We start from the raw sequence: 27195 nt of genomic DNA on the forward strand, positions 1-27195 counted from the left end.
ATTGATAATGCACTGGTGTCCAAATTAAAGCAACCAACCCCTATTTCCCTGTCTTGTGCCTGATTCACCATCTAATCATAGAAGCCGGCCGGGTTGGCCGAGTGGTCCTAGGCGCTACAGTCTGGAACCACACGATTGCTACGGTTGCAGGTTCGAATCCTGCCTCGGGTATGGATGTGTGTGATGTCATTAGGTTAGTTAGGTTTAAGTAGTTCTAAGTTCTAGGGTCTGATGTGTGTGTGAAATCTTACGAGACTTAACTGCTAAGGTCATCAGTCCCTAAGCTTACACACTACTTAACCTAAATTAACCTAAGGACAAACACGCACACCCATGCCGAAGGGAGGACTCGAACCTTCGCTGGGACCAGCCGCAAAGTCCATGACTGCAGCACCCGAGACCGCTCGCCTAATCCCGTGCGGCGGGGACTGATGATCTCTGAAGTTAAGTCCCATAGTGCTCATAGCCGTTTGAACTGTAATCATAAAAGCTGTCAAGAGATGTCCATACAATCGTGTTCTGCATGGGAAAAGGTATTCCAGTCAACGGACAACCACATGAACAATGACAGCAGGGCATTTATTAAATGGGGTAGTGATTGCCTGGTAATCCTATATCCATAGTTGTTGTGTTTAACAGTCATCGATCGTGCAGTATGGCAAAAAGAAGACCCTTACTAGACTCTCTGCGGTGGGGCGCTATAAGAAGAAGGGAAGCAGGACAGTTGCAAACTGATGAAGTCAAATGGCTCAATGTGAATCCCTCTGTTTCTCGGGTGTGGCAACAATTTATACGTAGATACCAAAACAGTACCCCCAAAGACCAGGGCAGGGTGAAACACCCCCGTTTAAATTCCTTTATTAGGTTTTGTGTAATTTACAGAAGCCGCCAAACAGTTAATTATTATGATGATATGATGGTGTGCTTAATGGATGAAAGGCTATCAGTTTTTCTGCTGTGGTTTTGGGGGTATTTCAACCAAGTGCGGCTGTTCTGAGACTGAATACTGGAATGATTGAAAGTTTGTCTGTCATTAAGGACCATAAAGGTAGCGATGTACAAACTAATATATATTTCCCACTAACACACAAATTCTGAGGCAGTTGCTACCTTTTCTTACACGTCTAATTATAGTTATTTCTTTTTATTGGTTGCTGATTTTCAGTACTTCGTCACACGTAACGATGATGGCTAACATTCACAACAATCCTCACTGCAATCCATGGTTGTTGCTGGCCGACGCGGCTGACGCGAAACACGTAATTCTGCACTTGTCACTTTCTGTTTCATATCACTCGTGAATCGGTATTAGTGAGGGTCAACCCCATGACGATCAGGGGGATGTGCTCACTCGTCATACTCCGGTGAATTTTACCGTTTACAACTCACTCGACCAACATTCCTGCCTGTCCCTCCCGCACCACAGCTCACTCGACACTTTCCAGTACTACTACGCACTCGACACTAGTCTCACTGCCTCCTGCAGCGCTTGACAATCGACTCCTGTCTACTATAGACTAGCATCTATGTTCGTGGGATCACGGATCCCTTACATCCCCGCCCTAAAAGCCTTCTTTGTAGCCACAGGCGAAAAAGAATAATAGGAAAAAATTATGACGTAGTATATAAATGAAAATGAGGAACATAAGTTCTGGTTCAAATACTGAAAATTACATTGTATCACAAATAATACCCCATTGACTCCGGTAGCAAACTGTCCCTACAGAAACATTATACAACATCACTCTATCTTAATTAATATGGCATGATAAATATTTTTACAAACTTATCTTACATTCAATTACCAAAAATCTTCATTTTCAAAGGTTTGTCTGGGCCATTAACTACATATTTGTTACTGGTTAACCTTTTATAACTAGCTACAGCAAAGACAAGAAAACAAACTAGTTGAATGCCAGCTACCCCTTTGGTACGCCGTTCTTTTCAGTGGGGTTTGTGCCGTCCATACTACTATCACTCTAACTTATAACTCACTTGGCCAACACACATCAAACATAAGGAAGAAATTAACAACTTAAATTCATTTGAGTCTTGAACACAAGCAAAATTGAATATCAAAACAAAATATAGCATTTACACCGTGATTTATGCCATTATTTTACAATCCCTCATACCTCTACAGATTCAATAATATTAAATGCTCCATTATACCACTAAATATGTCTTACATAACTATTTACATCGGCATAAGTAATGTGGTCACCCAATGAAAATTTTAAATTACTGATCATTTCATTTTGCCAAACATTTACTGCCATATGTGAGTTGTTATCACCAAAGCTTAGACGAGAGGTACAATATTTCCTATTATATTGACATTAATTCAAAATGATATATGGATATTTATTATTCATATACAGTGCCAGAATTCTGCTTCTAAAGCTTGACCTAAGTATAACCATAATTGACTCTGATATCTAATTGGATACATGAATTACTCATTACTCATAACACTTTCTGTTTTATCAGCATACCTCAGATAAACATGTATACCTACAAATATCTTGCAAACAGATATTGCTCATGTGATAAATGACATACTTCAATACTTCAAACATCTCATACTCCATACTCTTCATTGCACATAACTCCCTCAACTTAACAGCAACTTCAACTGCAAATAAATATACATCTTCAAACTACATCATCCCTCCATATTCGCTGCAATAACTACATAAAAATACTACTCCAGGCTCCTTGGCCTCTCTGTTCATCATATTTCACATCATTTACTCGAACAACTATCTCCTCATGAATTTGTTTCTTTATATGCCATCCTAATTACAAGCTGATACATTACTTCAATTTTCTTACAACAGTTTGACCTTTTCATGCCTCACAAAACAACTCTATAAGATTACACAAACTCTTGTTTGACCAATTAGCTTCCCACCACATTTTATAAACATTAGCTTTCTGATCTGGTTCTCATTTTATTACTTCTGGCAGTAATAATTTTGTAGTGTACTGACAGTAAGCTGATTTTTAACTTATTGATCCTCTGACATCTCACGCTCTACCTCACCAGTAACTACTTGTTCTTATTATAAGTCAACTATAAATTTGTTACATGGTTCCTGACTGAATTATTTGGACGACCACTACCTATTCTAACTACCTAACTACTGTACACTAACTTCTTAACCTAAGGATAGAGAAATATGGTAAAGGAGTGAAACTTGAAATAAGAAATAAAGTCTCACCCAGCTGGGAGTGTACCAGTCGCCACTTGGTATACCAGCAAAAGAGTTGCTGGCTCCCTACACCTTAAACTGATTTTATTCCATTATCTGGGTTGCCCTTATCCGTACGTTGATAGTATCTTTTTACATTCTCAACATATTCCTTACCATGAGCTCTTTTTGTTTGCACATATTCCAATTCAACTGTGTTTGGGTGATCAATTCTTGTGATCCTATATGGTCCTTTATAAACACGGTTAAATTTATGTATCTCAGAATTAATTTTCTTTGATATGGCGTGCACTTTCACTAACACCAGATCCTCAACTCGATAAGTTACTGGCTTTACCAATTTATCATATCTCTTCTGTCTCTTCTTTGCTTTCTCTTTCATCCTCAGTTCCACTAACTCTAATTTATTCTCCCATGTTGTGTTATTTCCAGGTGGATAATCTAATAGCTCACGAAACACACTGTCAGGCTCTTGGTTAAGTAAAATCTCATGCGGTGCAAATCCTGTCGAGTCATGTGGGAGGTGATTCCTGATATGTTCTAATTCTCCCAGGTACTCCTTCCATGACCCGTGCTTCCTGTGACAGTATGTCCTACATAAACAATTTAATTCCTTCATCGATCGTTTGGCTGGATTGGAGGCTGGTCTATATGTTGAGATTGCAGTTGGTTCTACCTGATGCTTATCTGGCATTTCTTTGTTTTCTTTCTTGATTTCTTCATTTCCTTTAGACATCTCTTCTATATACTTGTTGATTTCTTTATTTCCTTTGGACATCTCTTCTAAACACATATGATTTCTTTCTTTCCTTTGGACATCTCTTCTAAACGCATGATGATTTCTTCCTTTCCTTTGGACATCACTTCAAAAAGCTCGTTGATTTCTTGGAGTATCTTAAATATTACTGACTGCGATTCTCCATCCTCAAGACTCAATTCCTTTCTAATTGGTTTTACCGGTGTCTCAGGATAACCGGTTGAATGACCCAATGGGCTGTCCATTGACATTCCACTACTACCAATTCCTGACTCACCCTTGTCCTCCTGAACTATATCAATTTTTCTAACCACCTCCTCCACAACCTTTTCTTTCAATTCAGGATCTATTCTAATTATTCACTATGCACAGACAACAAAAAAATAAAATAAAATAAAAATAACCTCCTAGTAACCCAAACACTTACTAATTAGCTAATAACGAAATAATCCTTCACTGTATTAGGTTAACGCAGACTGGCAAAATAGAACTCTCCATTGAACACCATAAATTACAGAAGCCTATCCACATCAAACATCAATGACTGCATTTATACACAAAATCTCGAAGTAACATACACACAACTTAGAAGACATATAAATATGTAGTTTACAATGAATAATGCAAATGAGGCACTATTATGCGCTGTACAGCATGAACACAAGCGCAGGCTTCAGAGAAAATTTGCAAAAAAATGTTAAAAAATACTATTCTTATATTTTCTGCAACTGACAAATTTAACTTGAAGTTCCTTCCGCGCTCTGAAGATAGTGCAACATTAATTAGTTTCGCGCCAGCAACTCGTCCACACTCACCCCTCGACGCTCGTCGAAGTCGCGATGTTTTGACGGTTGAAGTCGCGATGTTTTGACGGTTGAAGTCGCGCTGCTAGTCGTGTTGGCGTTGGCTCCTCCGGAGCGGCGGCTGTCAGGCGAAGCGTCGTTGTAGCTGGTGTGGTGCCGTGTGCAAAGCGAAGCTCGCGGCGAATCGCGCTGACGCAGTCTCGTAGTTCGGTGGTTGGCGACGGGATGGAGCTGTTGTCGCGTATTTCGTTCATCGGCGGGTAGGTGGCGCAGGCGTCGTATACTTCCGGGGTACGCCACTAGATGTCGAACTCCGCGTCGTCGTTGTTTCTACTTCAGCCACTTGGCTCCGCTGTAGTCACTAGTCAGTGTGGTACATCTCCGCTGTCTAAATCCTTGATGTCGCGGCGTGTGGAACCTCTTCACCGCTTCAGATGCGTTCGTTAGCCGCTCACACTCTGGTTGACGTCATCCAACAATTACGCCAAAGACAACACTCGCGAATGCGGTAACAGTTTATGGGTCCACATCAAATTGAGCGATTTACCCCGTTCAAAATACAATGTCGAATACAAAGTCACTTGAAAACATGTTCTGATGCTTTCGTAACGGAATTTTAGCTGGTTCACTCCCGGTTACGCACAAACGCGCCTTTTCTTAGAGTATGAATTTTACAGTACTTCATGCAGTTTTTCGCGTCCATAACATTGATTTTGCACTTGAAATTGTAAAAAGAAATTTTTTACTGTTCCTCAGTCACTTTTGCACTGTATTCTCTAAACAACGTGCTTCGTTACCGCGATTTCTAATTTCACCATAAATGTTATGTTACACTGTTTCTAGTTGGAATACACTAATTTTAGTCACGGTAGCGACATACCGAATTGCTCTTGCACTAAAATTGTCCGATAATTTTGCAAATGTCATTCCACTGAAACGAAAACTTGAGGTCAATAAACCATCGTTCGGATCCGAAGATTGCAACTGTCCCTTTCACGGGAGCCAAAATGAAACACCCCCGTTTAAATTTCTTTATTAGGTTTTGTGTAATTTACCGAAGCCGCCAAATAGTGAATTATTATGATTATATGACGGTGTGCTTAATGGATGAAAGGCTGTGGTTTCGGGGGTATTTCAACCGAGTGCGGCTGTTCTGAGACTGAATACTGGAATGATTGAAAGTTTGTCTATCATTAAGGACCACAAAGGTTGCGATGTACAAACTGATATACTTTCTACTAACACACAAATTCTGAGGCAGTTGCTACCTTCGCCTTACACGTCTAATTACGGTTATATCTTTTCATGCTGATTTTAATTACTTCGTCACACGTAACGATGATGGCTAACATTCACAACAATCCTCACTGCAATCCATGGTTGTTGCTGGCCGACGCGGTTGACGCGAAACACGTAATTCGGCACTTGTCACTTTCTGTTTCATATCACGTCTAGTGTGGAACCGTCAACATGCCACCTGGGTGGCAGAATAGTGGGCCAATGTTCTTTTCGCAGATGAGTCCCAATTTGGTCTGGAGAGTAATTCTAGACGCATTCGCATCTGGAGGGAACGTGGAACACAATTTTGCAACCGATATATTATCGAAAGTTACCAACGTTGAGGAGGATCCCTAATCTTGTAAGCAAGGATTATGCTGACCACATGAACACCTCCTCACGAAATTGTATGGGTGAATCGGCAAGAGATCATGGGACCTCATGTAGGGTTGTTGCGAGATGGTGTAGGCCCAGAATTCGTACTGATAGACGATAATGATCGACATCATAGAGCAATAGTGGTTGATGTTTTCTTGGAAACGGAAGATAGTGCAAGCATGCCGTGGCCTGCTCGCTTTCCAGATTTGAATCCCATACAGCATGCATGGGGTGCGTTAGGGTGACAGGCTGCATCATGTCAGCATCCACCAACCACCCTCCAAGACTTGCAAGCAGCTCTCCAGAAGAATGGACATTGTTGCCTCAACATATAGATTGGCGATATCATTCACAGCATGCCCTGCCGTCGTCAGTCTTGTATTGCTGCCAGAGGTGGTCTCACCCTATACTGAGCACACTAAGCAGCTGTACGAATGTGTGTGCAAATCAGTTAAGTTGGAAACATGTTTGTGTACCGTTATGCATATTGCAGTTGTTTACATTCTATATTCTTTACATTATTTCTACTTTAGCCACCTGTTATTACTGCTTTGTGGCAAAAAAATACAACTTCGCAAAATTTCCGTTTGTTGTTCTTAATTTCGGACACCAGTGTAAATAGTTGTAAGTGTTTGGCATTATCTGTGAATATACACTCCTGGAAATGGAAAAAAGAACACATTGACACCGGTGTGTCAGACCCACCATACTTGCTCCGGACACTGCGAGAGGGCTGTACAAGCAATGATCACACGCACGGCACAGCGGACACACCAGGAACCGCGGTGTTGGCCGTCGAATGGCGCTAGCTGCGCAGCATTTGTGCACCGCCGCCGTCAGTGACAGCCAGTTTGCCGTGGCATACGGAGCTCCATCGCAGTCTTTAACACTGGTAGCATGCCGCGACAGCGTGGACGTGAACCGTATGTGCAGTTGACGGACTTTGAGCGAGGGCGTATAGTGGGCATGCGGGAGGCCGGGTGGACGTACCGCCAAATTGCTCAACACGTGGGGCGTGAGGTCTCCACAGTACATCGATGTTGTCGCCAGTGGTCGGCGGAAGGTGCACGTGCCCGTCGACCTGGGACCGGACCGCAGCGACGCACGGATGCACGCCAAGACCGTAGGATCCTACCCAGTGCCGTAGGGGACCGCACCGCCACTTCCCAGCAAATTAGGGACACTGTCGCTCCTGGGGTATCGGCGAGGACCATTCCCAACCGTCTCCATCAAGCTGATCTACGGTCCCGCACACCGTTAGGCCGTCTTCCGCTCACGCCCCAACATCGTGCAGCCCGCCTCCAGTGGTGTCGCGACAGGCGTGAATGGAGGGACGAATGGAGACGTGTCGTCTTCAGCGATGAGAGTCGCTTCTGCCTTGGTGCCAATGATGGTCGTACGCGTGTTTGGCGCCATGCAGGTGAGCGCCACAATCAGGACTGCATACGACTGAGGCACACAGGGCCAACACCCGGCATCATGGTGTGGGGAGCGATCTCCTACACTGGCCGTACACCACTGGTGATCGTCGAGGGGACACTGAATAGTGCACGGTACATCCAAACCGTCATCTAACCCATCGTTCTACCATTCCTAGACCGGCAAGGGAACTTGCTGTTCCAACAGGACAATGCACGTCCGCATGTATCCCGTGCCACCCAACGTGCTCTAGAAGGTGTAAGTCAACTACCCTGGCCAGCAAGATCTCCGGATCTGTCCCCCATTGAGCATGTTTGGGACTGGATGAAGCGTCGTCTCACGCGGTCTGCACGTCCAGCACGAACGCTGGTCCAACTGAGGCGCCAGGTGGAAATGGCATGGCAAGCCGTTCCACAGGACTACATCCAACATCTCTACGATCGTCTCCATGGGAGAATAGCAGCCTGCATTGCTGCGAAAGGTGGATATACACTGTACTAGTGCCGACATTGTGCATGCTCTGTTGCCTGTGTCTATGTGCCTGTGGTTCTGTCAGTGTGATCATGTGATGTATCTGACCCCAGGAATGTGTCAATAAAGTTTCCCCTTCCTGGGACAATGAATTCACGGTGTTCTTATTTCAATTTCCAGGAGTGTATTTTGACTTATATGTGAAGATCTGTTTTCCTGAAGATACGATATTTACCTACTGAGCAAAGATTTCTTGAAATAGTAACAGTTTAAAATAAAAGTTGAAGCCAGATTATGATGAAATAAGGTTGCTTAGATTGCGTCTCCAGTTCTATGAATTAATGCTTAAAGGAATTTTTGTGAGATCAGCTGATATGTCTCTAGATCTCCATAAATCACTTCACAATAGATACAGCATTTTCATATTAGTCATTAATATGTTGAGGTGTATAATTGGAAGTGAGAATATCAATTTAATTGAAAACAATCGTTTAGCATATCAGAGATCATCGCTAATTATGCTGTAGCAGTTGTCTGTTATCTCTGGTCCAGATAGCAATGCAGTCTACTGCACTACTTGCATTACTCTAATTGATCATTTTGATAATTGTTAGCATAAAAAGATATTGTGTCTACACATAATCGTAAGAAGTGATCAAGGACCTGCATAAAAACAATTAAACTCTTTGGATTACAGTGAAGTGTTATCCTAAGGGAAAAAGTAATATTGATCATCTAAAGAATCTAAAGAGGACACAGATATTACATCTAGTAGCGCATAGTCATTATGCTACTGTCCCCAGTCAGAATGGTTGTATGACTGCGGCAGGGTTTCATGTTCAGCAACTAGGGGCGCATCATCTGAATAATAGCAGCAAACAGCATCCAAAAATCTGTGTGAGCATGCACACCTGAGTCACGTGACAGCTGCAAGCTGGCTGGCTAATGGCAGAACCATGTGGCTGGCGTGGCATGCCCAGCAGCCAAATGTCCATCAACTGGACTATGCAACACCCCACATCTCATACCTCACACCTGGCTCGTTGCAGGAAAGGATGACTGTGCAACATGTCCAGGAGCTAGCAGCTCATCAGCTGGACAGTGTCAGGACACTGCGGCTGTGGGCTCAACACACCCTCCATCACTAGAACACCCGCAGATTGGCTGCTGAAATAGTTGGTTGTATGGCGTGTCTAGTAGGTATCACCAGACCGCTAGAAGGATGTCCTTGACACATTATGTACATGGAGAGCATTGAGTGAAGGAGACACTTTATTACCAGTCTGAGTCTTGGAATTCGTAAAAGTTGCTATGGTGATGATCCTGCATTGCGACCTCCATATTTCAGGGCTGAACATAGTGGCATACTTTCTCTCTGGCTGTAGAGCATTTGTTGTGTGCCCATAGTTTGTCACGAATCGTGAGTGATCAGTTCAGTTCTTGTTAATGATGCAGTGTAAAAAGTCGTTAATTTCAGACATATGTCATATGGTGTCTTGCTTAACCTGCAAGAATGTAGTCCGGATCGCTTTCTGAAAGAGCCAATCTCATGAGCTCGTATATAGAGTACGACGTTGTTCTGAGGAACAAGGGGATAACAGTGTACTGCCTGTACCATTGTCGAAAGTCATAGGAAGAGTAGCTGCAGATCTGAAAATTGGAACGACCTCTGCGATGGAAGCAAAGAGGGAGAAGCGCGCTGGCGATCCACGGGAATCAACTGCTGTTCTTTTCACTCCAGGAGAAACCAGAATGTGTGATGGTAAACCGACAGAACTGGGTAATTTTCAAGGGGACATATACACGCGACTGCTACGCACTGAAAGAATATCGCGCCCAAAAAAATCTGCTTCTCTCACTTCGAGATAGTGAGTTGTTTTGGGGAAGAAAAACCAGTTTTTCAGTCATGCCAAAGAAGATACTCGTAGAGTATTGACCAAGAACGTTTGTGGAAGAAAAGTTCTGCTTGAACGAGAGGATATCGTTCCCTTGAGATGCTGCTTTTGGAAAGGAATACCTAAATTCAAACCTCACGAAATCACTTGGTTGGTCGACATTTGTGTAAATGCTGGTCATTCCAGAACCGCTGCATGGACTTATGACACTGCTTGAGGTACAAGGAAAGAACCAGTTGAAAAAATCGCCTCGTTCTTTTACGTGCTGGAACAATCGGTGGGTTTGTTCAAAATGCTTTGTAGTTCTTTAAATCGAAGAATTCCGGGGACTACCTCGGAGAACTCACAGCAACGAAATTTAAAAAGTGGTTTGTATATTCTTTGCTTCCAGACGCAGAAAAAAAAACACTATAATATTTGACAGTGCACCATATCACTCTCTCCAATTAAACAGTCCCTATCTGCAGCAGCAGAATGAGTGACATAGTACAATGACTAGAGAAGAAGGCCATACATTCATTTGATAGGAAAATGAAAAAGGCACAACTGCTGCAAATTGTGAAAGAGCTTGCATCGCGTAATATCATTTGAGACTGACAAAACTGCAGAAGAAAATGGTCATAGTGTGGCACCAAGCACTGTATCATTGCCTTTCAATGTAATAGTTCAATGGGCTCAGGTGAAATAATATGCTACAGACAGAAATAAAGGTTTCGAATTAAAACAAGTCCAATTTTTCGTGTGTGAGGCGCTGGGCAGTATTACACCCACAGAATGGAACAGTATTGTCACGCGTAAGTGACACATCTTGGAAGAGGCATGGGAATGAGAAGGTGGACTATATAGATACCACCTTTCTGCCAATGCACTATTCCATGGCAGATGTAATACCAGCCTTTTTGTACTGCTGGACTCCATTGTTACTCTAGCTTTGGGAATGAGATTGGCACTTTAGACATTTCATGGTACTGCCCATTTTATTTTTGTCATTACGTGTCTGGGTTCTACTGCGGTTTCGGTAAAGTATTCTTGTCTCTTCTACTATATCCAGATAATATATATGATATTAGTAACCTGTGTCAGCCATCTATGTTAGTATTCTGAGATTACATCCTTACTTAACAATTATTAAATTTACCCAGACTATGTTAAATATTATGTGGTCATTTGAGTATAATACCCACACATAACGGTATTATCTTTGTACTTACTTCATGGTCTGGATTGTAGATCCTGAATACATACTTTGCTATCGGCCCCCTCTGGCATTACTCCACACCTCATTGTTTTATTTCCCTTTTTAAATTTTGATACGATGGTAACGACCAATGTTTAACTTAATGAGTACAGTAAGATACATTTGCACTTGGTGAAAGAGACATGTACGGACTAGTTTACATGCATAGATAACTGGTCTGTCGTTGCAGGTGAGAAGTACTTACCCACATCTCTACAGGAGGCGCCTATGTTGAGAAAACATTGCTACATTATACACATGAAGTCCCATGTTACAGTACTTCTTTTAATGTGTCTTCATTTCCGTATATGTCGCTAAGATTACGACTACTATTAATGTACCTGTACATACGTCCACTTTATTAGACCATTCCGTCTTTTGCTCTCTCCGTCACTATTTACTAGTCTATCTGCACCCCCTCCCCCAGATTAGATTACCTGCTGGTTTGCTCGATCTTAACCATCTTCTACAGAAGTCTACTCACACAACGCAACCCTAGCTTTCTAGTATACAGTTTACAAGTGTTTTATGTAAATAACACCGGTTTTCCCACACACATTTCACTGTTTATAAACAATGGAATCATACGTTACATATGTTTGATTGGCAATGCATTTTTCGTTTCTGTTAGTTAAATTGTGCACAGAAAGAAGTGTTTAGGGTATCATTATTCGCTTGTAACACCATTTTAGTACTGTTTCCTGCCTGTAGTATTATCTCTAAGAGTAACGGATTGTCAATTTGACTTATTTATACCCTAACTCTATTCAAATGTCTGGTATTGATCTGTAATGGAAATAACCGTGTATATATATATACTTGTTTATACCATGTAAATTGCTAACGTCAAGACAAATTGCGTCTTAATGAAAATGAACGAAATGTAACTACTTTTAATGAAGTCATCCTTTATATAATATATTTAATTTGTACAATAGCACATAGACTACTGATGTCTGACATTTGTATTTTTATGTATGGTGCGTTGTAAAGGACCTGAAGATAACGTTGACGCAACGTCGAAACTACTAGCCAAATAAATGTGAAAACTTAAATACAGGTGGAGGAGTTTCATTTTCAATAAAAAAATATACCAGCTGATGTCCCACCATCATCCATTTTAAATATGGATGTACGAAGAAACAAAGAGTGGATGAGTTCATAATAAGATTAGGGGATGATAACGAGCCTCTCGCCGATGTTATTCAATCTGTATATTGACCAAGCAGTAAAGGAAACAAAAGAAAAATTTGGAGTAGGAATTAAAATCCATGGAGAAGAAATAAAAACTTTGAGGTTCGCCGATGACATTGTAATTCTGTCAGAGACAGCAAAGGACCTGGAAGAGCAGTTGAAAAGAATGGACAGTGTCTCGAAAGGAGGATATGAGATGAACATCAAAAAAAGCAAAACGAGGATAATGGAATGTAGTCGAATTAAATTGGGTGATTCTGAAGGAATTAGATTAGGAAATGAGACACTTAAAGTAGTAAAGGAGTTTTGTTATTTGTGGAGCAAAATAACTGATTTTGGTCGAAGTAGAGAGGATATAAAATGTAGACAGGCAATGGCAAGGAAAGTATTTCAGAAGAAGAGAAATTTGTTAACGTCGAGTATAGATAGAAGTGTCAGGAAGTCGTTTCTGAAAGTATTTGTATGGACTGTAGCCATGTATGGAAGTGAAACATGGACGATAAATAATTTAGACAAGAAGAGAATAGAAGCTTTCGAAATCTGGTGCTACAGAAGAACGCTGAAGATTATATGGGTAGATCACATAACTAATGAGGAGGTATTGAATAGAATTGGAGAGAAGAGAAATTTGTGGCACAATTTGACTAGAAGAAGGGATCGGTTGGTAGGGCGTATTTTGAGGCATCAAGGGATCACCAATTTAGTATTGGAGGGCAGCGTGGAGGGTAAAATCGCAGAGGGAGACCAAGAGATGAATACACTAAACAGATTCAGAAGGATGTAGGTTGCAAGAGGTACTGGGAGATGAAGAAGCTTGCACAGGATAGAGTAGCATGGAGAGCTGCATCAAACCAGTCTCTGGACTGAATACCACAACAAAAACGACAGCGGCAGTAAAGGTAACGACAGTGACATAAGAGATGTGGATAATAATGACATTTTCATTGTCTGTGAAGACTGTGTAGTCTACCCTCTTCCACATGACATACGTAAAAGAGGCATCTGTGCATTGAAATGTATATTAAAATATTGAAACATCGAAATTTTTACTTTATCTCGACGTATATTTCCTAACTTATTCTTTTTGATTACGAAGAGAATATTTTTTGTTCCCCCAAGGTTGTCAGCGTTTTTTTTTTCACACTTCAGTAACATGGCATTGCAATTACTACAATTTTTAGAGTGATATTCGTAGTCAGACGACCGACATGAAGTAGCAGCAAGCAGCCACGTATCAGCGCTAGCAACAAAGCCGCTGCCTTGTTACTTGCCGGCCGGAGTGGCCGAGCTGTCCTCGGCGCTACAGTCGGGAACCGCGCGACCGCTACGGCCGCAGGTTCGAATCCTGCCTCGGACATGGTTGTGTGTAATGTCCTTATGTTAGTTAGGTTTACGTAGTTCTAAGTTCTAGGGAATTGATGACTTCAGAAGTTAAATCCAATGGTGCTCAGAGCAAACGTTGTTACTTTGTAGATTGTCTGCATTTTCGTAGTCAGGTACCACTGAATGTCTGCCACCTGCTTTACAAATCAATGACCTATGTGACCATTTCAAATCTCTGTAACACTACCAGCATGCAACACCTATGCATCTAACAACGATTCCTCCACCCCCCCTCCTCCTCCCTTTCACCACATCCAACCACCGACATGTTGGATGGTAGTGGGAATGGTTGTCTCGGTGGCACGTGCAGCAACCACCAGCCAATTATTTGCACATTACCAGTAGATAGCTCTCCACGACCAGTGCCAACAGTGAGGTCAGGTGAACATGGTCACAACGCCAGCCAGCTGGGTAGTTCCAGTAACGTGATCTGAGGGCAGTACAGGATGTGCAGCAGCCGCCAGCTGTTCACCACCAGCTCACGGTGGCCACCGTTCCCGAACATAGACCACAGTTCAAATTATTATGAGCACCTGACTCTGACCTTGGATACATTAAGCTCATGAAGTATGTTAAGATGTTGCTTTCACGCACTCACATCAAGTATGGAAGTGGTGGAACGCTGTTATGAGATTTTGCAAACTGTTGTGTTTAAATTCCACGGTCGTGCTATAGTGATACGGCGAGATGTCGTTCTGCCACTCGTTATTATTTACAGTACTGGTTAGCAAAACAAGTAGCGTCTTAAACTGGTTTATGTCCAGAAAGCAACGTGACAGTTCTACAAAAAAAGTCGACACACAGGGGCTTCAGTAACAGGACACGAACTGTCGGTCCACCAGTCAAGCTGCGTATTTATTTCTTGTAGAAGCATAAAAGCCATCCTCATTGAACTGTTTGCTGCGATCCCTGGAGTCACGGTAGTTGAAAGTCGAACTATGTCTCACTCGAATAATAGCAACCTCCACTCTCTTAATCTGTCTCCATATATTTGAACTTGCGAAATGTTAGACCTATGGACTGGGACATGCGCCCGTTTACACTGGAAGGCAGGCACAAACAATCTCGCCACACTTTTTTACATCCTTCATTCCCAGCTCGTCAGAGAAAGGCAGGCTGTTGTAGGACATAGAGATATCCTGCCAAATATCCCAGAAGTCTGTAAGTGGGGCACAATGTATCAAGCCTAGTCTTTGGATGTTATTTAGAGTAGTTTATGAGACAACCCACGTACAAGGAAACTTGGAAACGAACAGGCCAGAATTTTTTGATTCAGTGAATGCTGAGATAGTAATCAGCGACCACAGTGACATTGTACCTTTATTGACCGCGGATGTCTAACGAAAAATTAAAAAAAAACGTAGAAACATAATACTGATTAGCACGTGTCATAGGAAAACTACTTTCTATCCGATCTGTCAGCAGCAAGCTGTTAGTTTTGGCTCTGGGGAAGGATTTGTCGGAAAAATTGAAATTGTGTTACATATTTCTATGTCGTGGAAAATAATAGTGAGTGGGACGTGTTTCCCATAGTTCAGTTATAAAATTGAGAAGCTGCTATAAAAACATAGGCAGTTCTATGTCAGATTCAAATGAAGCAAGAAGTCGAAAACGGACACTATATGAGAGGTGATCAATGAACCTGAAAACAATCTCTTAGCTGGCGAGTTGTAAAATAACCACTCTAACATGTTTTGATCATACATAAACTCAGTCAATGGAAAAAAGGCGGCCCTCCAAGTACCCTTCAACCATTAAGGCACAGATCGGAAAAATGATAAAATGAGAGTGGAAAATAAAATTCTGTCTTTCGAAACCACTTCACTGAAGTAGGTCACAGTGTATATGTTACATTCGATATTGCCACGGTTGCGAAAATCACACCTATAGAAACATGTGGAATTTGAAAACAGCTCAGATCGTCCCACACAGGAAAGAATACAGGACCTGACTGGGCGACCATTTGGTTCCACGTCGAACATGAGGATGGTTACACCCCTCTTCTGTCGTCAATTTACCGTAGATCGCAAAAAACAACGGAATGTGTCATACGACTACAAAAAGCCTCTGTTCGTTCCAGCCTATGGGAAAGGTCTCAAGACAGAGAGACAATAGGTCTACCTGACGTCGATTTCTAGTAGAATAAAGTAACATATATCGTTGTCAATCAAATCATGTGTAGAAATGAATGTGGTTTCCGTAACCACTGACTGTGTAAAAACCAGCTTCTTCGGTTCATCCATGACATTCAGAAAGCAATAATGTTCGGAGGCCAGGTTGACGCTTACTTTCTTGACTCACACAAAACCTGAAACACAGTTCCACAACATCGTCCAGTAAACAAAATGCGGGCATACGGACTATACGAACAGGTATGCGATTACATCGAAGACATCCATCAAACGGAGCACACTGTGTCGTTCTGAATGTGAAGGCATCATTATAGGCAAAAGTGACATCCGGTGGCCGTTAAGGCAGCGTGATTGGGCCGCTAATGATGACGATGTCTATAAATCACCTGGGTGATGACTTCTGAAGCCATAAGTGTTTGTTCACTGTACAGCTGTGTACAGAGAGAGGACATCGTCAGAAAATTGTTATCAAAGAGACTTACAGACCAAGAGCCACAGGTGCAGAAACTGGCAGCTGGCTCTAAAACTATACTGCCGGAAAAAATTAGTGCAACCTTTTCGAAGTATCCAATTAATTCATGATTTATTGTTGCAACAGTGAATGTGGAGTACATGAAATGATTACATTTACAGACTAATAGCACAAGTGGTTCTAAGATACGAGGTATCGACCCATACTGAAAAACCCATACTGTAATGCCCACGGGCAGCAGTGCAGGCGCTGATTCAGTCGTTCAGTCGATCGTACAGATGGCGAATATTGTCATGGGCTAGGTTCTGCCACGCCTGCTCGACCTGTTCACGTAGTTCTGCAAGAGTTGTTGGCTGACGAGTCGCAAGAGTCACTTCCCGTCCCATCATGTCCCCCCCCCCCCCCTCCCCCAAGTGCTCGACTGGAGACAAGTTCCGAGATCGCGCTAGCTACGGCAGTTCCTGCATCTCTTACGGAGAACGTTGAGTTTCACGGGCAGTGTGTGAGCGGGCATTATCCTACTGGAACAAAATAACACCTTCATGTTGCAAGATCGGCAAAAGAATGGGTCTAACAACATTCTGCAGGTACCGAGTGCTGGTTAGTGTCCCCTCCAGAAACGTAAAACGTGAACGAGAGTTGTACGAGTTGTGATTGGAAACTTTTAAGAATGGGCTTGTAATTGTAAATGGTGGTACTTAAGTGCTACTGTGATGCATCTCCTTCAAAATAGTCCCCTTCTGACTGAACACACCGACTCCAACGGTGTTTCCATTTTTAGAAACATTCTGGAATTTTTTTTCCTGAACTGTGTTAAGGACACTCTCCGTATTTGCCTGGATGTCTTCAATCGAGTCAAATTGCTTCCCTTTCAGTGAAAATTTCAGTTTAGGAAACAGGTAGAAGTACGCAGGGGCCAAATCAGGGAAATATAGCGATTGTGGAAACACAGGAATTTTGAATTTGGTTAAAAACTCAACAATGGAGAGGACACGATGAGCCGGAGCATTGCCACGGTGTAGCATCCAACATCTGTCCTTCCACAATGCAGGCCTTTCGTTCCTCACCTTTTCGCGCAAACGCTCAAGGACGCATTTGTAGTATTCCAGGTTGATTGCCTATCCTCCAGGGGTCAATTCATGATGCACAATACCGGCAGAATCGAAAAAATCACCAACATCGTCTTCACCTTTGACTGACTTTGCCGTGCTTTTTTCGGTCGTGGTAAACCTGGTGTCTTCAACTGCGAACACTGCACTTTGGTTTCAGGATCATATCCATATACCCACGATTCGTCACCTGTAATCACACTATTTAACAAATGTGGGTCATTTTGGTCCGATTAACCATTTCTTGGGACACTTCAAATAGGTATTTTCTCTGGTCAGTTGACAACACTTTTGAAATGAATTTTGCGGACACTCGATGCGTGTTCAGATCTTCAGTTAAAACTGACTGAACTGCATAGAAACTTAAATGGTCATCAGCCATCTCCCTAATTGTAAATCTACGATCAGAGCGCACTGAGTCGCGAACTCCCACAACATTTTCATTGCTTTTTGAAGTGGAAGGACAGCCGGGCTGTGGTTCATCTTCAAATGATTCGCGGCCATTTCTAAATCTGTTGAACCAGACAAAAACATCTGACTGGCTCATACAATTATTTCCAAAAGCTGTTTTTAATAGTTCGTAAGCTAATTTCCAGATTTTGAACCAAAATTTCGCACAAACTTGTTGGTCTGTTTTTAGGTCCATTTTCACGCATACAGAATCTGGCAACAAGCACTAACAGACCCGCACTCAACCAGCTGCCACAACGAACTGAATAAAGGAAACGCAGTTTTCTGCCAGAGGGCGTTCAAGGATAAGGCAATGACTCACTTCCCACCCTCTGTGTACCTACCTGCCACACCAGGAAGCAGTAGCAGATCCATTCTTAAAACTTTCCAATCACACTTCGTAGCTTATCGAGCCCTCACCCTAAGGCCTGGGGTGGAGCCAGTATGTCTTAGATGAATGCACTCTGTGAGACAGCGGTCACCAAGTCTACGTCGTACGCGGAAAACGAGCATCACTTGCATGCAGGCAGAATCTGGTTTAATCGCTGAAGACCACGGGGCGCCATTCCATCTTCCAAGTGATCCTCTGACGACACCAGCCAAGCCGTGCACATCGATGCTTTAGCGCAAGTGGAAGACGGGCTACAAGCGTGCGTGCCCTTAATTACACTGCTAATAAGCGGTTGGCAACAGTTTGTGTTCATACGTCTGGGCTCACAAGCCTTCTTATTTGTGCTGTGGTAGCTGTACGATCTACCACTGCTGCTCTTACTATACAACGATCATGGTGGGCGTCTGCGCCGTGTGGACGTACAAAACCTTGTTTGCAGGTGTAAGAAGGTTCACGTGATCACTGATTAAGCACGTCCAACATGTGTGCCAATTCTCCGGAAGGACCATCCCACCAGTCGGAAGGCCACGAGTTGACCCCTTTCAAACTTCCTCAGTTGGCTTTAGGAGGCACTACTCCTCCATAATGTCATATGGTATAATATTTTGGGGTAACTCTTCAAGTCAAGCAAAAGTTTTCAGAGTCCAAAAGCGTGTAATATGTATTATTTGTGGAGTAAATTCACGGACGTCCTGTAGAAACCTCTTCAAAGAACTGGGTATACTAACTACTGCCTCTCAGTATATCTACTCCTTAATGAAATTTGTCCTAAATAATATATATCTTTTTCCAGCAAACAGCTCAGGTCATACATACAAGACTAGGAACAAAAATGATCTGCACAAGGACTTAAAAGCACTTACATTAATTCAAAAAGGGGTCCACTACTCAGAAACACTCATCTTCAATAATTTGCCAGCAAACATAAAAAATTTAGTTACAAATAAAGATCAGTTTAAAAGAAGCCTCAAAGACTTACTAGTGGCCAACTCCTTCTACTCCATTGACGAATTTTTTAACAGAAACAAATGATGTATTGTATATACTCATACTATTAGTATTGTTATTTCAGCTTGAAAAAATATGTATATACTCATACTATCAGTATTGTTATTTCAGCTTAAAAAAAAAGTGACATGTTCCACATCCACGAAGATCTCCTCAGTACGGATCTAAAAATGGCTCTGAGCACTATGGGACTTAACTTTGTGGTCATTAGTCCCCTAGAACTTAGAACTACTTAAACCTAACTAACCTAAGGACGTCACACACATCCATGCCCGAGGCAGGATTAGAACCTGCGACCGTAGCGATCGCGCGGTTCGAGACTGTGGTGCCTAGAACCGTTCGGCCACCACGGCCGGCCTCAGTACGGATCTATGGAACAAAAAACTAATCTAATCTAGACGGATGTAGCATAGGCAACGCGTCAGATGACCGTACTCTACCGCATACGTTCTCCGTTCCGTGGTGGACGCGAGCATTTTGCACACCGCTGGCCTCTGGCGTTCAGCGCCGTCACACTATACGAGCGGCAGGAAAAGTCACGGTAGGCTGCAGGTATGTCGGTCTGTGCCGGCGCTACCAGTATAGCCTGCTTATGGCAGCAGCAATGAGACGGCTTATGTCTGCTGCATGGGCTGCGCTACTCGTGTTGCTCATGCGCACAGGCCAGTTCCCTCTTACTACGCTCCTCGCTGTGCCGACAGTACACATTCGGTAGGGCAGATAGGGTACTGACGCGAAGGATCGCGCCTTGCCCACGCAACTTTCCTATCGTCAGCTGTTTGTCCACGCCTACAAACCACTAACCTCTGCTGGCGGGCGTTGGTCTGTCTGCATGCACGCATACATTCGATCTGAAACACTTTACTGTAGTGTATTGCGAAGATGTTAATAGCTTTGTCGAGGATTGTGGAATGCTCCCACACGAAACCCCAACCAGGATTTGCACTGCTTTTAACAACACATTCAGGACTTACCGTAAATATTTCTAATTACTGAAATTTGACATCAATCTGCTCGTATATGCACAACAACAACAACAACAAAAATGGTTCAAATGGCTCTGAGCACTATGCGGCTTAACTTCTGAGGTCATCAGTCGCCTAGAACTTAGAACTAATTAAACCTAACTAACCTAAGGACATCACACACATCCATGCACGAGACAGGATTCGAACCTGCGACCGTAGCGGTCGCTCGGCTCCAGACTGTAGCGCCTAGAACCGCACGGCCACTACGGCCGGCTATGAACAACAAAAAACTATCTGACCCAACAAACAATTCCCAGTAGTGTAAGTTGTAGTACATCCTATTTATTTATTTATTTACACGTCAAGTTCCACAGGACCAAACTGAGAAGCAAATCTCCAAGGTCATGGAACGAGTCAATACATCAAATTACAACATAGAAGTACTAACAGATAAAAATAAAATGTTTATGAACCCGAAAAAAGTAAAGCCACAAATTTAAGTAAATGCAATCAACAATACAACAAGAATCAGCTTAATTTTTCAAGGAACTCCTCGACAGAATAGGAGTGACCCATGAGGAAACTCTTGAGTTTCCATCTCAGAGCGCGTGGATTACTGCTAAGGTTTTTTGAATTCTAGTGGTAAGTTATTGAAAATGGATGCAGCAGTATACTGCACACCTTTCTACACAAGAGTTAAGAAAGTCCGATACAAATGCAGGTTTGATTTCTGCCGAGTATTAACTGAGTGAAAGTTGCTTATTCTTGGGATTAAGCTAATATTGTTAACAAGAAATGACAGTAAGGAATATATATATTGAGAGGCCAATATCAAAATACCTAGACTCGTGAACAGGGGTCGACAAGAGATTCGTGAACTTACACCACTTATTGCCCGAACCGCCAATTTTTGAGTCAAAAATATCCTTCTAGAATGGGAAGAGTTACCCCAAAATTCAATAACATACGACACAAGCGAAGTAGACTAATTTTCGTGTCGAACGATCACTCACTTCAGATACTGTTCGAATAGTAAAAATGGCAGCATTACGTCGTTTAACAAGATTCTGAACGTGGGCTTTCCACGACAGTTTACTATCTATCTGAAGACCTAGAAATTTGACCTGTTCAGTTTCACTAAACATATGCGCATTCTGTAAAATTAAAAAGTCAGGTTTTGTTGAACTGTGTGTTAGAAACTGTAAAAACTAAATCTTACTGTGATTTATGGATAGTTTATTATCTACAAGCCATGAACATATGTCATGAACTGCACTATTTGAGACCGAACCAGTGTTGCACACAACATCCTTTACTACGAAGCTAATGTCATCACCAAACAGAAATATTTTAGGTTTACTCGTAATACTAGAGGGCATATCATTTATATAAATAAGGAACAGGAGTGGCCGAACACTGATCCCTGGGGCACCCCCCACTTGACCAAATCCCACTCAGACACCACATCAGTCATTCTCAACACTGTGAATAATGACCTTTTTCTGTCTGTTGCTAAAGTAAGAGGTGAACTAGTTGTGAGCTACGCCCCGCATTTCGTAATGGTGCAACTTCTGGAGCGATATTATGTGATTAACACAATCAAACGTTTTAGTTAAATCAAAACATATGCCTAGCGCTCGAAACCTTTAACGCATCCAGGACCTCACAGAGAAAAGAGAATATAGAATTTTCAGTTGTTAAACGACTTCTAAAGCCGAACTGTACATTTGATACCATATCCTGTGATATAAAATGATCAATTATCCTTACAGAAGCAGGCTTTTCATTAACTTTAGCAAACACTGATAGCATGGAAATAGGTCTAAAATTGTCTACATAATCCCTTTCTCCCCTTTTATTAAGTGACTATATTACTGGGTACTTTAATTGCTCAGGAAACTGACTATTCCTAAAGGAAAAATAACAAATATAGCTAAATACAGGGGTAACATGTGCAGCACAGTACTTTAATATACTGCTACACACTCCATCATATATCCATGGGAGTCCTTAGTCTTCAGTGATTTAATTATCCACCCGATCTCCCCCATGAATGTATCGCAAAGGAGTATTTCAGAGATCAATCTCGGAAAGTCATTTGTCAAGAGAGTATATGATTCCTTGTAGAAACCAATTTTTTATTTAATTCAGCAGCAATGGTCAGAAAATGATTGTTAAATACTTTACACATATCTGATTTATCAGTAACAGAAATATTTTGACTACGAACTATTTTTATATCGTCGTCTTTGTGCTAATTACCAGACACTTCCTTCACACCTGACCATATGGTTTTAATTTTAGCCTGTGAATTAGCTACTCTAGTTGCGTACCACATACTCTTTGCCTTCCGAACAACATTTTAAGCACCTTACAGTACCGTTTGTAATGCATTGCTGTAACTTGATTGTGACTACTTCTAACATTTTGATAAAATTCCCGCTTTGTTCTACATCTACATCTACATGGATAATCTGAAAATCACATTTAATTGCCTGGCAGAGGGTTGATCCAACCACCTTCACAATTCTCTATTATTCCAATCTCGTATAGCGCGCGAAAAAAACGAACACGTATATCTTTTCGTACGAGCTCTGATTTCCCTTATTTTATCGTCGTGATCGTTTCTCCATTTGTAGGTCGGTGTCAACAAAATATTTTTGCATTCAGAGGAGAAAGTTGGTGATTTGAATTTCGTGAGAAGATTCCGTCGCAACGAAGAACGTCTTTCTTTTAGTGATGGCCAGCCCAAATCCTGTATCATTTCAATGACACGCTCTCCCATATTTCGCAATAGTACAAAACGTGCTGCCCTTCTTTGAACTTTTTCGATGTACTCCGTCAGTCATATCTGCTAAGTATCCCGCACCGCGCAGCAGTATTCTAAAAGAGGACGGACAAGCGTAGTGTAGGCAGGCTCCTTAGTAGATCTGTTACATTTTCTAAGTGTCCTGCCAATAAAACGCAGGTTGGTTAGCCTTCCCCACAACATTTTCTGTGTGTTCCTTCCAATTTAAGTTGTTCTTAATTGTAATTCCTAGGTATTTAGTTGAATTTACGCCCTTTAGGTTTGACAGATTTATCGAGTAACCGAAGTTTAGCGAATTCCTTTTAGGACTCATGTGAATAACCTCACACTTTTCGCTATTTGTTTAGCGAATTCCTTTTAGGACTCATATGGATGACCTCACACTTTTCGCTATTTAGGGTCAACTGCCAATTTTCGTGCCATTCAGATGTATTTTCTAAATCGTTTTGCAATTTGTTTGGATCTTCTGATGAGTTTATTAATCGATAAACGACAGCGTCATCTGCAAACAACCTAAGATGGCTGCTCAGATTGTCTCCCAAAACGTTTAACGAACAGCAAAGGGGGTATGACACTACCTTGGGGAACGAACTGTGACCTGTCTAACAGGAAATCACAAATCCAGTCACATAAGTGAGACGATATTCCATAAGCACGCAATTTCACTACAATCCGCTTGTGTGGTACAATGTCAAAAGCCTTCCGTAAATCCAGAAATAGGGAATCGATCAGAAATCCCTTGTCAATAGCACTCAACACTTCGTGTGATTAGTGAGCTAGTTGCGTTTCACATGAACGATGTCTTCTAAACCAATGTTGACTGTGTGTCAACAGACCGTTTTCTTCGAAGCAATTCATAATGTTCAAACACAATATATGTTCTAAAATCCTGCTGCATATCGAAGTTAACGATATGGGCCTGTAATTCAGTGGACTACTCCTGCTACCTTTCTTGAATATTGGTGTGACTTGTGCAACTTTCCAGTCTTTGGGTACAAATCTTTCGTCGAGCGAACGGCTGTATATAATTGTTAAGAATGGAGCTAATGCATCAGTATACTCTGTAAGGAACCTTTCTGGTATACAGTTTGAACCAGAAGACTTGCTTTTATTAAGTGATTTCAGTTGCTGTACTACACCGAGAATACTTACTTGTACGTTACTCATGTTGGCAGCTGTTCTTGATTCGAATTCTCAAATTCTGGAATATTAATATCGTCTACTTTTGTGTAGGCATTTCGGAAGGCTGTGCTTAGTAACTCTGGTTTGACAGCACTGTCTTCGATAGTATCTCCATTGCGCAGAGAAGGCATTGATTGTTTCTTGCCGCTAACGTACTTCACATACGACCAGAGTTTCTTTGGATTTTCTGCCAGGTTTCGAGACAAAGTTTCGTTGTGGAAACTGTTATAAGCATCTCGCATTTTGCGTCTGTTTAAATTTGGCATATTTGTTTCGCTGTTTCTGCACAAGTGTTCTGACCCGTTTTGTGTATCCTTATCCCACTAGACAGCCACCCAGACTGCCTTTTACTGCTGTTATCCCTTTTAGAACGTTCTAATGGAAAGCAACTCTCAAAGAGCATGAGAAATGAGTTAAGGAAAGCATTACATTTGTCATTTATGTTATCGGCACTATAAACATCGTGCCACTCTCGTTCCTTGACGAGGTTTACAAAACTCTCTATTGCTGTAGGATTGACTTTCCTACATAGTTTGTAATTATATGTGACATTTGTTTGAGTAAAAGAGCCTTTTAGTGTTAAAATTTGTGCATCGTGGTCTGAAAGTCCATCCACCATTTTACTAACAGAACGCCCATCTAGTAAATTACGAATGCATGAAAATATTGTCTATGCCTGTGCTACTGTTCCCCTGCACCCTAGCTGGAAAAAACACAGTCTGCATCAGATCATATAAATTTAGGAAATCTACCAACACCTTTTATCTTGCACCATCATATACAAAATTTATATTGAAGTCACCACATATAACTAATTTCTGGTACTTCCTATAAAGTGAATCAAGGAACCTCTCTAGCATGAGCAGTAATGCTCTGAAGTCAGAGTTAGGGGACCTAGAAAGAACACCAATCAGAAGTTTAGTTCCACTAAATTCAACTGCTTTTGCACAACATTCAAATATCTGTTCAGTGCAGTGCCGTCATACGTCTATGGACTCAAATGGAATACTGTTTTTTTACATACACGGCCAATCTCCCACCCCGCAAGGAACTCCTTGAAAAACAGCCAGCTAATTTGTATCCTAGTAAGTGAAGCCTCTGAATTGTCAGATTATTTAATGATATTATTTAAGTGGTGCTTCGATATACCAATAATTTCAGATTCAACATCTATAAGCAGTTCACTGACTTTATCTCTAATACCTCTTACATTTTGATGAAATATGCCAATTCTTTCTTTACTTGGAAACATGAGTCCCCTGAAGATGAGCCCTTAGTCAGAGGAACTTCCTCTAAGCAGATATACCCATCAGCTGACTTCAGTATAAAAAAGGTGCAGCTCTAACACCTACTACTACAGGAATTTTTTCATGAGTGATCCCACCACCATACACTACACTGTCACCTATAAGCTTTGCCAGCCTCCCCATCCCATACTTATTGAGGTGCAAGCCATGCCTAGTGAAAATCGATGTACTGACAGACTCAACTGGCACCACTGAAATGCTCCATGTTAACGTGCCTAACAGCCGCATCAAGATGAGGCCGATCATGATGCTGAGACAGTTGCACGAAATGCACATTAGTGCCACCAGTCTGAGTAGCTATCTTTACCAGATCACCACCTACATCATATTCATCGTCTCTACCAATACTGTTCCCTACCTGATACTCCTTCGTAAAATTCCTACATAACTCCCTTATTCTGCCAGTCACCTGAGCCAACCCCGTAATAGGCTTCACAATGATGGTGACCTGGTACTCACTCCCCAACACTTCCTGCAACTGCTGGCCCACACCTCTACCGTGCGAACTACCTAGCAGCAGAATCTTCTTCTTTCTGTTAGATTTTGCAACTGACCTAGGCCTCCTAACTGCTGAGGACTGCTGCATGTTACCTACACCTACAGCTACAAGATTCTCCGCTCCAATAAATTCTGTCAGTTGGTCAAATTTATTGCACATACGCGAAGTATAGCTGTCTGAATACCTCCTCCTGCTGGCTGTCTTCTTTCCAGCTGCCAGTTCCCACTTCCCAGCACCCTTCACCCTCCTCAACCTATCTAGTTTCTCCTATGCTTGTTGTAACTGCACCTGGAGGGCACAGATCTCACGCTCCAGCTCCTCTATGAACTTATTTCCACTACAAATTCTGCATTCCCAGGAGAGGATCTCATTAAAATAACCACTGGCTTCCCCACTGCATTCCCCCCAATGAAAATGCTTTGAACAAACCCCACACTGTAACCCACCACTCACAAACATACGACAAAGCGGACACTTCTCGCTAATGACAAAATTTTACAGTTAGTGAAGAAACTGTGCGTTTACGTTATCTAACAAGGGGAGGCCGCGAATTGTGAAATTCAGATTCGATTCATACTGCGCATAATAAAAGCTCATGGCCAGAGGTGTAATGTGGCAAAACACCAAGATGCACTTCTCAGCCGTTGTCGAGAAAATCGAGTTAAAAGAAACCGTTCGGTGAAATACTCTCTATGATCAATAGTTTTCTACAGCGTCGTGGCGCAGCGGTACGCGCTCGGGTTCGTAATCCAAAGGTCGCCGGATCGAATCTCGCGCCATGCAACTTTTTTTATTAATTGTTTTTTGTAATTCAAATGTACACACACACACACACACA

At 42.0% G+C, this 27195-nt stretch overlaps 1 long non-coding RNA gene across 1 annotated transcript in view; it reads right to left on the minus strand.

Moving 5' to 3' along the window:
* The window catches only part of LOC124619831, a 1502867-nt gene that overhangs the window by 1076 nt on the left and 1474596 nt on the right, over window positions 1-27195 (minus strand). The window lies entirely within an intron of this gene.

This window comes from Schistocerca americana, chromosome 6 (assembly GCF_021461395.2).
Source record: "Schistocerca americana isolate TAMUIC-IGC-003095 chromosome 6, iqSchAmer2.1, whole genome shotgun sequence".
In the NCBI taxonomy this organism is placed as follows: Eukaryota; Metazoa; Arthropoda; class Insecta; order Orthoptera; family Acrididae; genus Schistocerca; species Schistocerca americana.